The sequence below is a fragment of the Nipponia nippon genome, unplaced genomic scaffold (genome assembly GCF_047370975.1).
Source record: "Nipponia nippon isolate SJK-2023a ecotype South Korea unplaced genomic scaffold, ASM4737097v1 scaffold_6, whole genome shotgun sequence".
NCBI classification, from domain to species: domain Eukaryota; kingdom Metazoa; phylum Chordata; class Aves; order Pelecaniformes; family Threskiornithidae; genus Nipponia; species Nipponia nippon.
This window is the reverse complement of record NW_028262380.1, coordinates 12314977-12321814: the sequence shown is the minus strand read 5'-3', so window position 1 is coordinate 12321814 and position 6838 is coordinate 12314977.

The window sequence follows — 6838 nt, the reverse complement described above, 5'->3', positions numbered from 1 at the left end:
CCACCTAGCCAAAGCAGGATCAGTTCTTTCTAGAGTAATTTCTGAACAATAACTATGCAAGCTTTCTTATAGAGAAGGCATTAAAATGTAAAGAGATTCCACATTCTCTCCACAAAACTCAGTTCCAGTGCTTTGCTATCCTTAAAAATATCAATCCCTTTATATTTAAAAAGATCTTCGTAGTACCAGTCCTAAAGTTCCCTAGCAGCATTTTGAGTCTTTTTCTTCTTGAGCTACACAGTGAACATGGAGAACAGCTTGTTACCCTCTTCTTTGAGCAACCTTTTACATATTTGAATACTCTTATCATGTCCCTTTTCTGTCCTCTTTTGGTTTAGACTAAACAATTTCAGATCTTTCAAGCTTAGCTTGTAAGGCATATTTTTAAACCTCTAATGATTTTACACTCTTGTGGATTCTCTCCAACTGATTCACATCTTCTTTTGAAGCAGTGAATGCAAACCTAGGCACAGGTTTTTCATTTTAAATTTCAATTTTTCTGTTGTCTTGCAGTCAGCTGCAGTTATAATAACAGTGCTGGACTCAAGATACGTTCCTATGGAAATGCCTGATGTAATTTCAGGTAGACTATGAAGGACTGATGACTCTTTTTGGTCAGCAGAATTCAAAGAAGTTAATCATCATGAAGTTTCACCCAGGCTTTAATTTCACTGTTTGCTTACAAAAATATTATCAAAGACAGTATCAAAAACATTAGTATGTCAGTATGTACTTACATGACAGCCACAGCTTTTACTCAGTCTATAATCCCTATTATTCTATTACAGATTAAATTAGGTTTGTGAGACACGGTACATTCTTAATCATAATGTCCGTTAAGTATTACTTTATGGTCTTCTGGAGGCTTATAAACTTATAAACACTTCTAGGTTACTTCTGACAGTTCATTAAGAGCATCCTAAAGTGAAACGTATTGGGCCCAGCCAAGTGGAAAACATCTAAAGGTGACTCTTTCCCTTTAACTCATTCCATTCAAATTCATTCCTCTTTCTTTAACGCACTATGTTCTTTTTGCATGTGGCAGGATCTTGCAGGATATGTATATTCACAGGGACACATCAGTTGGGATGAGGTTATTTGAGATTCTAGGCAGTTGTTCAACAGCAAAACAGAGCACGGAGCAGAGAGAAGCAAAATCCCATTTACATTTGTATGTTTTCCTTTGATTCACCATAGCCATTTATTAGAAGAATAAGGAGTTTCTATGACTCACGATTATTTCCATGAGACTGTTGGTTCCACAAATTCGAATCACATACACACAAATCTATGAGCTAGAGCAGACGCGGTGTGGGTCTGGCAACATGTCTTGTCTGAAGAACCCACAAAAGCGTGGTTTGAATTGAAGGAAATTTCTCTTTCTTTCAGACAGCCCCACACATACTGAACGGATAGCAGTTGGTGTCACTGTATCTCTCTTTGTAGAGCCAATAGGAGGCAAGGAACAGTACAGCAGCATTTTTAGAGAACTACAAACTTAGGTATCCTGCTGAGCAGTGACTTGGCCTTAGGTCTGCCTAGTCCACCTAACCCCTCTCAGCACCTAGCTGAGCTTGCATGTTGCAGCTTCAGACCTGGTGGCTCTTGCCAAATGGCCCTTCACACAATGTTTGTGGCTGACTAATGGAATGGCATGGAAGCCCCTGCAGGAAGGTGGGCTGCAAAGCTGGAAATCTGCATGCGACAATGAGTTTGATATTTCTTGTCATCTTGCTTCTGCACAAAACTAAGGCTTCTAACACTCTATATAAGAAAACTGAATCTTACAGAGCAGATATTTACCTTCAACACCAAAACACCAAAGCCAAGTCCCTGCTCTTGACCAGAAAGATCAGAAAATTGAATCTGAGTCTTCTACAGCTCAGAAAAAAATTACCAAAATTTTGGTTCTTGGATCTCATGTACGGGAAGAACAAAGGGGTCTTTTCTTTCCGCCTGTCATTCTCCATTATTCCCTTTACAAACACACATTTTGACCAGATCTACCCCTGTCTCCTTACACACACCCTCACACATCAAACAGCTCTTCCAAACGCAAGTTGTCACGCTTTGTTCCTCTGGATACCTTTCTCTTTTATGAATCAGTATTTTCTAATAAAAAAATAGACTTTTTTTTCTTGTTCCCAAACACCTGCTCAAATATACATTTATCTTTTCACTGCAGACCTTGTATTTAATGATAAAGTTGGAGATAAAATTCCACCTTCTAGAGCTAGAAAAAGGCCCGTTAAGACTGTGACAGAATTTAAAGCATATGATTTCTAGGCCAGTTCTGTTATTAACGGTCTGAATTTCCTCCCCTTAAACATACCAACACAAACTGTTCTTTTGGCTAGAAACAAAGTGAAGAACAGAGCAGTCTGTGGCATTTCCTTCAAATAACGCTGTCTCTGTGCCAAAAGCCTACCTTTTTTCTCTTGTACCAAATGCAATGAGTTCAGAGTAGCTGTGTCTGATGTTAGAGCAGAACAAGCTCTTGACTTTTTAGTCTGCTTTCAGTGTACTGTTAGAGTATTTCTTGAATACATTTTTGGACTCATTAACACTTCCTAAAATTATTTATTGGCATCAGTTTGAGCAGAACATAAAGAAGAAAAATGACCCCTGCTTTTCAACTACTGTTACGGGATGGAAGAAAGAGAAAGAAAGTATATTTCCAAGCTCCAGCTTGCCTGGCTCATGAAGGCAGACGAGAAAGTTCTCACTTTGTTTGAACTGATGTGTTTGTGAAAGTCTTATTTCTCCCCCCACCCCTTCTTTTCTTCTGCAATGTCCAGTCTTGAAAACAAACTGACAGATGTTCTCTTGGATCAGCTTGTGAGACTTGCAATGTCAGGAGTGCAAACAGACTTCAGCTGTTTAGTTCAGGAAATGAGATGCAGACAATCTGATAAATAAACAGTGTTTATTACTCCAGTTTAAAGTGAGCTTCAGATTTCTTTTCAAAATACTCCTACGAGGAACTGAGGATGAATATTAAACATGTGCTCCTAATTTAGAGACCTCAATGGCGAGGTCAGAGTGGTCTTTAACTTACACAATTTGTATAGTGAGGTTATGAATGTTTCTGAACTTTAACCATATTAAAGAAACAATAACAAGAAATTTGAATTACATAGAAATTCACTCCAAAGAAACTTATAAGACTTATAAATACACAGACATGAATTAGAATAGGATTTAGGACAGTGTGTGAATTAGAATACTTTGCGATTTAAATTGAGAGAGAGACAGAGATTTAAATCAGCTGACACATAATTACCCAGTTTGGATTGGGACAAGACAGAGTGGAAAATATTCTTATACTCATGCAAATAAGTATGCATTTTAATGGTTATGGGGTCATAAATTTAGATTTATACATCACCCAAATGGCACTTCATTTACCAGCAGCATATAGATCCCTAATGCAGCACTAAGATAAGGCATCATTTCACTATTGATTCTGTGCAGTGTCATGTGCCACCCTACTTCTCTGTCATGGCTATGTGGACTACACAGCACAGAAGAGACCAGCATCCATGGCTCCGACGACACATATGCAGTCAGGCAGAAGTAGGAACAACCAGGGACCATAAACCTGCCCTGTATGTACACCAGGAGATGCAAATGAGCAGACACAACGGGACAATTAACTTCATAAAAAGCCACCAAGGACTTCTTTTGTGTTCTGAGAAAGGGAAGAAGAGTTTACAATGCAGTAGGTGAATTTTGGAGTGAACTCCTAATGTTCTCTTAAGGGCATGGTGACTACATGTTTCACTGTCCTTTGGGACTTGCATAAAATCACAATTTGGCCCTCAAGAGAGAAGACTGACTCACTGAGTCACCAGCAACATTTCCTGCATTGCTTTGGATTTGTCTTGAGGCACCTCCCTTTCAGCTATGCAGTAAGCATCGTTTCCACCAGACGGAGGTGATTCAGAACCCAAGAAACGGTCATTTTTCCAAGTGATGGAGAACTATTACTGACTGAGTTATCATTTGAATAGCTTTGTGCCACGTTTGAATTTTGAATGAATTCAAATTCTAGTGAAAAGAGTTCAACAAGTAGCACCGAGCCATGAACCCTCTTACTCACTATTCTCAAGAAGAACACCCGATACTTGGTGTGACTTCCATTTTTTTCCTAGCCTTAGTCTCTGCATCACTCTCTTTTTTTGGAATAATGAATTTTGAAAGAAAAAAAATGGTTACATAGACTGAGGTATCCCTTATATTTCTTCGTTTTATCTTCTGTCATAAACAGGAGCCTGATCAGTGCCCCTCAGAATATAATTAATACCCAATCCTAGCAGTGGCAACATTATACATATGCTTATCTGAGAGAAATTATGTCATCTGTTTTATTTTGGCTACGAGACAACAGTCAGCAGAAAATACCTTTCAGGTTTTTTACCATCCTAAATTAATGAGATGCAGATTGATAAGACAATTATGAAAGATTCTGTGAAACTCCTTACTCATCCTAGATTGCAAACTCTTCAGTCAAGGTTGCTCTGTTTATCTGTCCATATTCATTCTGTTTTCCTCTAACCTGTTTGAAGTCTCAAAGTGTAACTACAGAAAGAGATAACTAACAGGAATACCAATACAGCTATGAAAGATTTTGTAGTCTAACAGCGGTAACTCACAGACTGCTATTTGTAATTTGAAACATTTTCCCCAACCTCTTCCTTGTAAGTAAGGTCATCATAAATAATGAAAATATTCATGTTACATACACACAGAGCTCTTGTTTCTTTCTGACCCATGTTTCAGACCTAACACTTTTCATTTTTATTAGTCTCCTGTTTCCTTAATGGGCAAGTTTATATCAAAACATAGACATTTTCATGTTTTAGATATTGCTCTATAAATACAGTTATTCAGTAAACCTTACCTTTCAAAAAAAGTGACAAGATGTGTTCTACAGCAAAATTTTACAGTTTTCTCATCACAAGACATGTAATGTCTTTAGCTATCACATATACCTTCTTTTTCCATAAGTGAGACTGCAGCTGTTTGGAGAAGCCAGTCTTGGACCAACTCTGTCCCTGTAACAGAGGAAACAATAGAACACTAACTGTAGCAGGGAATTCTGGATGCTGCCTACTGCATTCAAGAGGTCCTTAATTAGAAGATGGCACCATAATTTCTCCCTTTTTATGACCTTATAGCCAGATGCAGCTGGTCAGCAAATAGTGCCTATCTAAACCTGGTTCACAGGATCCCATCAGGAGAAAGCCCGAGCTAGTACCTTGCAGGATTGCATGAGTTTTATCCCCTGCATGAAAAAGAGGGAAGGGGGAATTGCAGACAGAAGTCAAGGTTGGAAGTGTCATATGCAGCAAGTAACGCTTGCCAAGTTTGTTATGGTCTCTGGGTGAGCTATGTCAGAGGTCTTTCTCCTTAAGCCATCTCAACCTGTAGCTAGATTAATTAAAGTTATGACTAGTCGCTACCTCAGAGCAAATGTGAGTGTTTTGTTGATAAGGATGGCATGTACAGGCAAGGTTTACTCTGCATGTTACGAAGACTGTGTGGGTGACTAGTTAACAGAGCTTGACAGATGCTCTGTTCCACTTGACTGTGTTACTGAATACTTTGGGATTAAGAATAGACTAAAAAAACCCCAAACCTCAAGAGTTAAGGCTTTGGCAATACTTTCAATTAATATTATATAGAAGCTACCAAATCTTTTATTGAAGTAAATGACGGTGGGGAGCACAGTGGATCCCCTTTGGCTGTTGGAAAGTGTCTCGTACAACTTGCTGTGATACCATGTATGAGTGAGTGGCTACCAGGGGTATGTTCAGTTCCATGTGTGTCGGCCTCATCACCTGCAAAAAGGGATTCACGTCCAAGTGTTGTTGTGTTTAGTGGCACAACAGGGGCCCAACTCCAATTAGACTTTGCCAGTGGTGCCAAATGTCCTTATTAATGCTGACTACATTAAAGACGAGCATGAGGAAAGACAAACTGGCTGCCAGCTTTCTACCCCCAGCTCTGACAGAGGTCACAACTGCCCTTATAGAATCATAGAATGCTTTGGGATGGAAGGGACCTTTAAAGGTCATTTAGTCCAACCTTCCTGCAATGGCCAGGGACATCTACAACTACATCAGCTTGCTCAGACCCCCATCCAGTCTGACCGTGAATGTTTCCAAGGATGAGGCATCTACCACCTCTCTGGGCAACCCAGTGTTTCACCACCCTCATTGCAAACAATTTTTTCCTTGTGTTTAGTCTAAATCTACCCTCTTTTAGTTTAAAACCATTACCCCTTGTCCTGTCGCAGCAGGCCTTGCTAAAAAGACTATCCCCATCCTTCTTGTAGGCCCCCTTTAAGCATTGAAAGGCCGCAATAAGGTCTCCCTGCAGCCTTCTCTTCTCCAGGCTGAACAACCCCAGCTCTCTCAGCCTTTGCTCACAGCAGAGGTGCTCCATCCCGCTGATCATTTTTGTGGCCTCCTCTGGACCCGCTCCAACAGGTCCATGTCCTTCCTGTGCTGAGGACCCCAGAGCTGGACGCAGTGCTCCAGGCGGGGTCTCACCAGAGCAAAGTAGAGGGGCAGAATCTTCACATAAATTCTCATCACATAAATTCTCTTACACGTATATATTTGCATTTTTAAGCCCACCTTGCTCACCCACAGCTGCAAGCGTCCAGTGGATCGCCTCAGCCCGCTCACCCTCTGCGTTTCCCGCCTCGGGGCGGTGATTTACCAGCAGACGGGCGGTACCTGCCCCGCAGCTGAGGGCAGCGGACCCTCCCCGCTCTGCCCGCCCGTGGGGAGCCTGCCCTGCCCAGCCCAGCCCGGCCCGCCTGAGGGCT